Source organism: Ischnura elegans, chromosome 1 (genome assembly GCF_921293095.1).
Source record: "Ischnura elegans chromosome 1, ioIscEleg1.1, whole genome shotgun sequence".
Lineage (NCBI taxonomy): Eukaryota > Metazoa > Arthropoda > Insecta > Odonata > Coenagrionidae > Ischnura > Ischnura elegans.
Window position 1 is genome coordinate 129,467,941 of NC_060246.1, and position 7,507 is coordinate 129,475,447.

General features: G+C 43.1%; 1 long non-coding RNA gene across 1 annotated transcript; it reads left to right on the plus strand.

Annotated features, from left to right (window-relative positions):
* The first annotated feature begins 6,763 nt into the window (after positions 1–6,763).
* On the plus strand, positions 6,764–7,108 carry LOC124153552. Its single transcript, XR_006863690.1, has 2 exons — positions 6,764–6,933; positions 7,010–7,108. It is a non-coding gene; the product is annotated as an uncharacterized LOC124153552 (long non-coding RNA).
* Positions 7,109–7,507: the final 399 nt, after the last annotated feature.

Below are 7,507 nucleotides of genomic sequence, written 5' to 3' on the forward strand. Positions count from 1 at the left end.
ATGATAAAATTTACTCTACCACCATAGTGAATTTAAAATGTAATTTCAAAACGGTATATATTTTTTAATATATAGGATTTCAAGGAATAGCAGTTTATTGTGCTTGAAATTAAATGTACAAGATAGTAAAATAGCTTTAAATTTAACAGCAGTCGGGAGTTGATGGTGAAGCATGATAGGTATTCACGTTTTCACTGTTTAAAAGTGCACTTGTATTGAAAGTACATCTGTATTTTTAAGGTCAGATTATCAATTCGTTTGTTCCACGAAATATTGTCAGGTTCTACTTTTCGATATAATAATGGTATCGTACCATCCTTCGGTAGTATATAGCTAAGGGCGATATCTATGGATGATTCTAGATTTTCAGATAGGCAAGGGGAACATAATTATTTGGGGAATATTATTCGATATAATTATTAATTAGTATGTGAGCCATACACTGATCAAATAACGCCTATGAATGATTCATTGTACGTCTTGTACCATATATAATACCCAGCCAGCTAATTTTCGGTTTAACACATGAATGAATAGGAAGAATTTTACATTTACCTCTGGTTCATATTCTTAAGAATATGCTCTCGACAGCGAATAAAAAATGTAATATAAAATAATCTTCCAATTCACTATTTCATTTTCTAATTCCTTCTCCTTCGAAAAAAATATTTTCTGCGAATTCTCGCACTCTCTCTAAGCAACTCACGAAACTCATTCGTATACGTGTATTTTAAAATCACTGTCTCTAATCTATGCAGAAAAAAATCCATGGCCCGTTAATATTCAAACGGCATTATTATCTATTAGCTCATAGCGATACCTCCACTGCACAAACGCTCAACAATCGCCCACCGAATCAAATCCGCTCATTTAGTACTACTATGGCTACTAGATGAGCGGATTTGATTCGGTGGGTGATTGCTGAGCGTTTGTTCAGTTGAAGTATCGATAGTCGTACTAACTTCTCACTATGCTCACCAACACCCGATAGAACCTTACATTAAACACTCCAGTCATTTTCGTACCTAAATAGTTTATGTAGGGAAGCGTGGTAGTCTGGTGGTTAGAGCACTCGGTTGCTGATCGAGGGGTTTCTGGTTCAAATCCAAGGTGAAGCCTTCGGACACACCTAATCAAAATCCTCGAAGTACAAGATGGCCTAGGGAAAGGAACAGGCCCTCCCATCTTTAATCTGTGAAATTCATACGCTCGTGACCTATGACGGGGTGAGCTCTACCCTCACCTAACCAAACCATCCTTCGGGTCGATTCACGGAGTGAGTGAGAGAATAATGTATATTTTCGCATTCTGATCTTTTTTTTTCTCTCACACCCTTCGTCCCTGGAGGACCGTACGCGCACCAACACATTAATTGCCTCTCAATCCCATATGCTCACTCGTCCCCACGCATTTCATTCGTGTTCCTCCTCTCGCAGGAATGAGGGGAACACAAGATCTTCCCTCTCTTCACGCAGCGGGACCACCACACCCCCCGCATTCCTCCCCACCCCCCACCGCCCCCATGTGCCCATCTCCCTCCCCCGCTCCTGCTTGGTAACAGCTGCCTGCCTCCGCTTCCTCACGAGAGAGAGGCAGAGGCCGCCCCCTTCTGCCAAGTGAGAGGAATTGTGCGGTGATCTAACGGCGGGAGCGATCATTGCCAAACGTCAAGTCTTTGCTTGACACAACTCTCGCAAGTGCGCGCTGTCTCGTGTTCCGCGTCTCCGTGTCCGCCCGCGCCCTCTTCATTATTTCCTCGTTCCCCTCTGGCCTCGGGAGTGAGTGAGTGATTGACATGGTGGCCTAACTAACTGCACAGCCAGCAGTCTCGGGTCCGCCAAAAAAAATAAATATGATAGGGTGTATGCCAAGCTCGAACCAATTGATTCATCATATGATATCAGTAAATTATGCAACAGCAAATCCATAACTTAGACGAGAACTAGGCTAGAGAAAACATTTGAAAAGTAGGTAACTGTGATTTATCTTCACTAAATATCAAGTAATTGAATTTTCTTATTTTAGAAGTATACACATGGAATACTCCCTATTTGCTCGAACAAGGGGTGGTATTCTTTTAAAGTTCACTTCACTCAGACCAAGCCAAAATACTGTCATTCTTCTAATATATAATCTAAAAATTAAATGAGCGAAGAATTTACTATTTGCTCACTACGTAACAGCGTCATTAGCGCTAAAATAACGCGGAGTTTCTAAAGAAACTGGAAGTTTCAGGCGAAATATGGTGGAACCGATCCATCATAAATGAAAAAGAACTTGCAATATCTCTTTCATTTGAAATGGAATTTCTATTTGGTTTTTTTTGCCTACCCAACGTACACAAAAGAAAATGCTAGGCGTGGCAAGTTCTCCGTGATAAAAAGATTTCACAGAAGGAGCATTTTTTGGGGAATATACGCGACGAAGGCGGTGAGTAGGGGGTGGTGATATTGCTGAGAGGAGGAAGCCGCAATTCGGCCCTTAGGAGACAGAGAGAGAGAGAGAGGCTGGGGGTTGGAGATAGAGTCGGAGGTGTCGGAATGGTTGGCACGGGGGCTAGATAGGATGAGGGGCCGTTGCGATGAGGACCCCTTTGGAGCGAAGGGCGAGGATAAGGACGACATCGATCCACCCCCACCCCTTTACCGCTCTAACCTTCCTTTCCTCCCCCACCCCCCTGCCTTCCCCTCGGCCTCCCGTCCTTCCCAAACATCGCCTGCATTTCCTTCGACACGGAATAAGTTGCCAACTTACGCCCCACCCTCTCCGCGGAAAACAACCATCCCATCTGAACGGCCGAGAAACGTCGGAGCGGGAGGAGAAAAAGAAGGAGACGTAACTTTTCCTCCTCAGGAGAGACGTCCGCTTCGAGAGATATCGCCCTCTTCTCCCCAAACTGAGCGGCCACTAACCGTCGCTCTCAGAGCACTCATTCAGGAGTCCTCGGAAAATAGGCTGGCATTGCGGGGATGAAATGGAACGTTCAGGAATGTTACAAGATTCTTCGAGCCTTAGAGGCTGGCGTAGGCATTTTTGTTATGTATGCAGTGTATGGAATAATCTGACATATTTGTGATACTTGTCATCGTTTTAGCTAAGATGCCAGTTAGCTTGCTAGATAAAATATTAAACATAATAATGATAGAAATAACTTATTCTTTGCTTCATTAGTGCATTTAGGACCATCAGGCCCGTTCTTACATCGACGATGAATATTATCAAAACGCATTAATTTCTTTCCTGTGTAGAATTTTTGCTTGAGTTTCAATGCCGCCATCGTATATTTCAAATAAGGCAGTGCACCACACTTAGTTTAATTAATATAACTAATGAAATTATTCGTGTATGATTGATCTATTTAATACTCACACTTAAATGAATTCGTTCCGTCATTTTAATGAATTTACACGTTAATTTAATAAATTAATTATTAGGAGTCATTAGACGGAGCCGCTGCACTGCCCGTGCGCACGCCTATGACAGCAAGGAATCCGAAAGCCACGGAAAATAGGCTGGAATTGCAAAGGTAATGAAATAACGCTATTTGCCGCGATGTCATACAGTTGTTTGAAGGGGACACGTGAGTAGTATGCTAATTCGATATCAATGCCAGCACAACGTGTAAAGGTCACCAGGACTTCTCCCGCAAATCTATTCGCAACGGCTTTCACGCTAAACTCTGATGTAATGGCGTGAAACCAGTTCCATTTAACGAAGTTCTGGGAATCGGATGGAGATAAAATTTATGGTTTGGTGACCTCGTAAATATTTGCCAATGGTAGAATAAATTCGGCGGCTACACAAATTCCCTCAACTTCGTTTTAATGTATTGGATCGCGGGAATCAAAGCCATGAAATAACTCTTCTTAACAGTTTTAATCCGACCAAGTCGCGGATTTCTTTTCGTGAAATATAGCACAGAATATGAGGTATCTCCTTCCCTCTCCTGCCTGAATACTCGATTTCTATTCATAGAGTTCTCAGCACCAGATCGCAATATCTCACTGCTCAGACGACTTTTAGGTGGATTTTGAATTTTTCATATGCATAATAATCTAATAAGTAATTATGGAAAAAGCATTAGGATCCCATCAAGTATTAAAAAATAAATTTACGGATAAAATATTTATCATGTTATATCAAATGACCTCGTATTACCTATTCAAATGTGTAATCTGATAGACTGTCTAAATCAATTCGTACGTTGACCGATGGCCTGCCAGTAACTTGGAAACATTGGCAGACAAAGTAACTTGGAAAATTTCAATGAGGTAATAGGATTCATGGCCCTATCGGAATATTTAAAATAAAGGAGAACAACAATTTTGAGCACAAGATCAAATTAATGGCACCTAGATAATTGATGCAATGCATTTTCAAATTTGTTTTCTCGAAGCTTTATGGTAATTGAATAACGAGAACTTGCTTTCATTTCGTCATATTTGAGCTTAGGGTCAAAAAATGTATTCATTAATGCTTGCCCTCAGAGGCTACGATCATGTATAGCTCTTACTTTATAATCCAACTTTACTAAAGAATCACACAACAGCTTACTCTGTCACGTGTCCCCTCGTTAGGATTGTTCTTCCGTGAGATTCGGACTTATCACATGTTCTGATACCTTCTGTTTTTCGCACACCTTATTATCTCCTGGTCTCCTTCGCTCACTGAAAGAGTATGGGCGATGTGATGAAACTAGGAACCGACAGAGGGCGGCTGTTACCCCGACGGCACCCGTTCCAATGTCCTTCCCACGTGCTCAGGGATCAGGAGAGCATAGGATGAGTGCGGGTCTGCTGATCAAGCGAGAGGGACGGCAGCTGAGCTGCGTTGCTCTAGGGCGATGGATGGTCACGCCGGGCAGCTGCCTGGCTGGCCGCCATTGATAGTCGCATCATATTTTTTGCTATAAATTAAACCCATGATATGAGACCTTTCGAGCCATCGACACCAGGCACAATAGTTCCCTGAGCAACAAAATGGAAGCATCGAAAGGGGGAGATAAACTCATATAGAGCCGCATTGACGGACTACGGCTCCAAGTGCTCCAGCTGCTATGGTTATATCGAAATTTTTAACCGTACAGCCACGTGAATGCATATTGATTACATCCTAAGTGGGTTTTGAACTCGTACCCTTAAGGGTTGCTAGACGGAGGAACTGATAATCTGACATATGTATGGAAATGTGATAAAAAAGTAAAGGATAATCGTGAGAATCAACTGGTGGAAAACTAAAACGGTAGGAACGCGGCGATACAGCAACTCAAATGGAAGAGAATGAATTGTGACGTGACAGACGATGTATTCGCTCAGGGAAGAGGTCTAATTAAAAAATATCAGCAGCTTGTATCTAATACATTAGTTTATACCAGCACCATAGCTGTTGGACAAAATCAATTAGTCCCAAGAAAATTGTAGATACAGATGGTTAACCCACGCTCTTGGTAAAAACTGATTTGTTTACAGGAAGACGAAATCTATATAGAGTATTTAAAAGAAATAGAAAAATTTGGTAAATGTCGGGAAGGAAAACTATATAATAAAATGATGGACAAGGCCAACTGAGAAATGAAAAGTAATACCTACAAATACGAAATCTTTACCCGGAGAGAGGTCTATTGGCTATTACAAAATTTATTCAGTGAGGAAACTTTTACTAAACCACATAAATAAAACTTGAACACGACCAGGCTTTCTAACGTTAACCTAAGACGTTGAAAACCGGGTCGTGCTCAAGTTTTATGTGGCTTACAATTAGTAAAAGTTTCCTCACTGAATAAATTTTAAGATGGAATGCCACAAAGTTCCCAAGATTGTGTTTTATTCCTATTGGCTATTACCAATAAATTAGGATTGCATAACTAAGAGGGTGCAAAGGGAAAATATAACTACTGCGGCACCACAGGCTATATTAGATTGTCAATATTTAATTTTCTTGGTTCTTATTCGACCATTTCTTCTTGCTGTAGTTTCTAAGAATTTGTTATTACTTCTTACCCATGATAATTTACTCAAATTCTACTACTTATATGAAATTTATTAAATCGAATCGATCAAAAATGATATTCAAGTCAAATCAAGGCAATATGAAATGACTTTCGGGAAGTGTTATTTTTCTAGTTCCTACGTGATTAGGAAATGGGAGGATCAGTTCATCGCTAGCCTCTCAAGAATCGTAAAAGTTTCATAAGATTGATGAGGTCAATGAATAACCGGCGTATGGAACCTCAATTATCCATGCACTCCATTCCGTTATGCCATATAATGATATATTTTCAATCATGACTTTTAGCATTCGATTGTAAAAGACTTAGAAATTCACGCTGACCTTCTCCCAAGCTACTTGACTCTATAACTCATGAGTGATTCGATGAAAGCGAGATCCGCCTGCACAGCTCAAATCCCATGTTCGCATGAAACTCAGCATCTTTGTATGCATGCATGTATATTCCGACATGGAAGGGCCCTTTGAAGGATATCCTTCCGTAATGGTGTCACTGCTCAGGGTATAGGAGATGGAACAGAGCAAGAGAAGAGAGTGGAGATGAAGGAGGTAGAAAAAGGGCGAGGTTGTGGGTGGCGGTGGGTGGGAGGAGGTCAGGAGCGAAGAAGGATTGGGGGGAAGAGGGAGAGAGGAGGGGGAGGGAACCGGAAGGCGGGGGAGGGGGAAGGGAGGGGAAGAGAGCACGCACGCGCCGCTCTACCGCATAGAGTAGAAACTAGCTGTGCGCAAAACCCAATCTCCGCTCCCTCCGAAACATCCTCTCTGCTCCTCCGACCCGCTCCCCCACCGCTCCCTCTTTTGCATTTCGCGACGATTCCGACCCGATTCATGCATGTGTGTGTGCCCACTTCCAAGCCAGCACTCCGATCGAGGGACGTTTTCCTCGCGACCCAACAAGTTCGTGCCTGCAAAGGCGATTACCTCCCAGTATGTATTGGGCATGATTCGGTTTTTCTAACGGTTGGTGAGCGGGATCTAATGGCAAAAAAATCTTTTCCCTCAGATGGCGGTACGGTCTGTGTGCTTCACCCGCTACCAGAAAGACTTCGGAAGACCTTCAGGATGGCGGACTCGTCTGGATGGATTGCAGTAGTGCGTTGAAGCTACGAAGAAAAGTGCCCAGCCCAGCGTCCTGTGTGGGAGCTGTTGGTTGCCTATTCCAGCACAACCATCCACGACAGTCGAGGAGGGCCTCATCAGTAACCGCAGCGATGGAAAGGAATCCCAAGGCTCGAGAAGTAAGATGGAGGAAGAAAAAAATCCGGTCAGCATCCTGTAATTTGAATGTGTGTTGGATATGTATGTTTCGTGTGAGAGATATGGAGGAAAGGAGTGTGTCACGGAGTGGGTATTGGGGTGGAGGAAGTGTGGGGTTAGGGGGGGGAAGGGAAGGAGGGGGAGTGGGTTGGGGCGGCGAGCTGTTTATACGGCGATGACGTCACCACGACGTCAGAGTTTGCGTGCCGAGACGCCGACTGGCCGACCCGCCCAGCCGACGCGG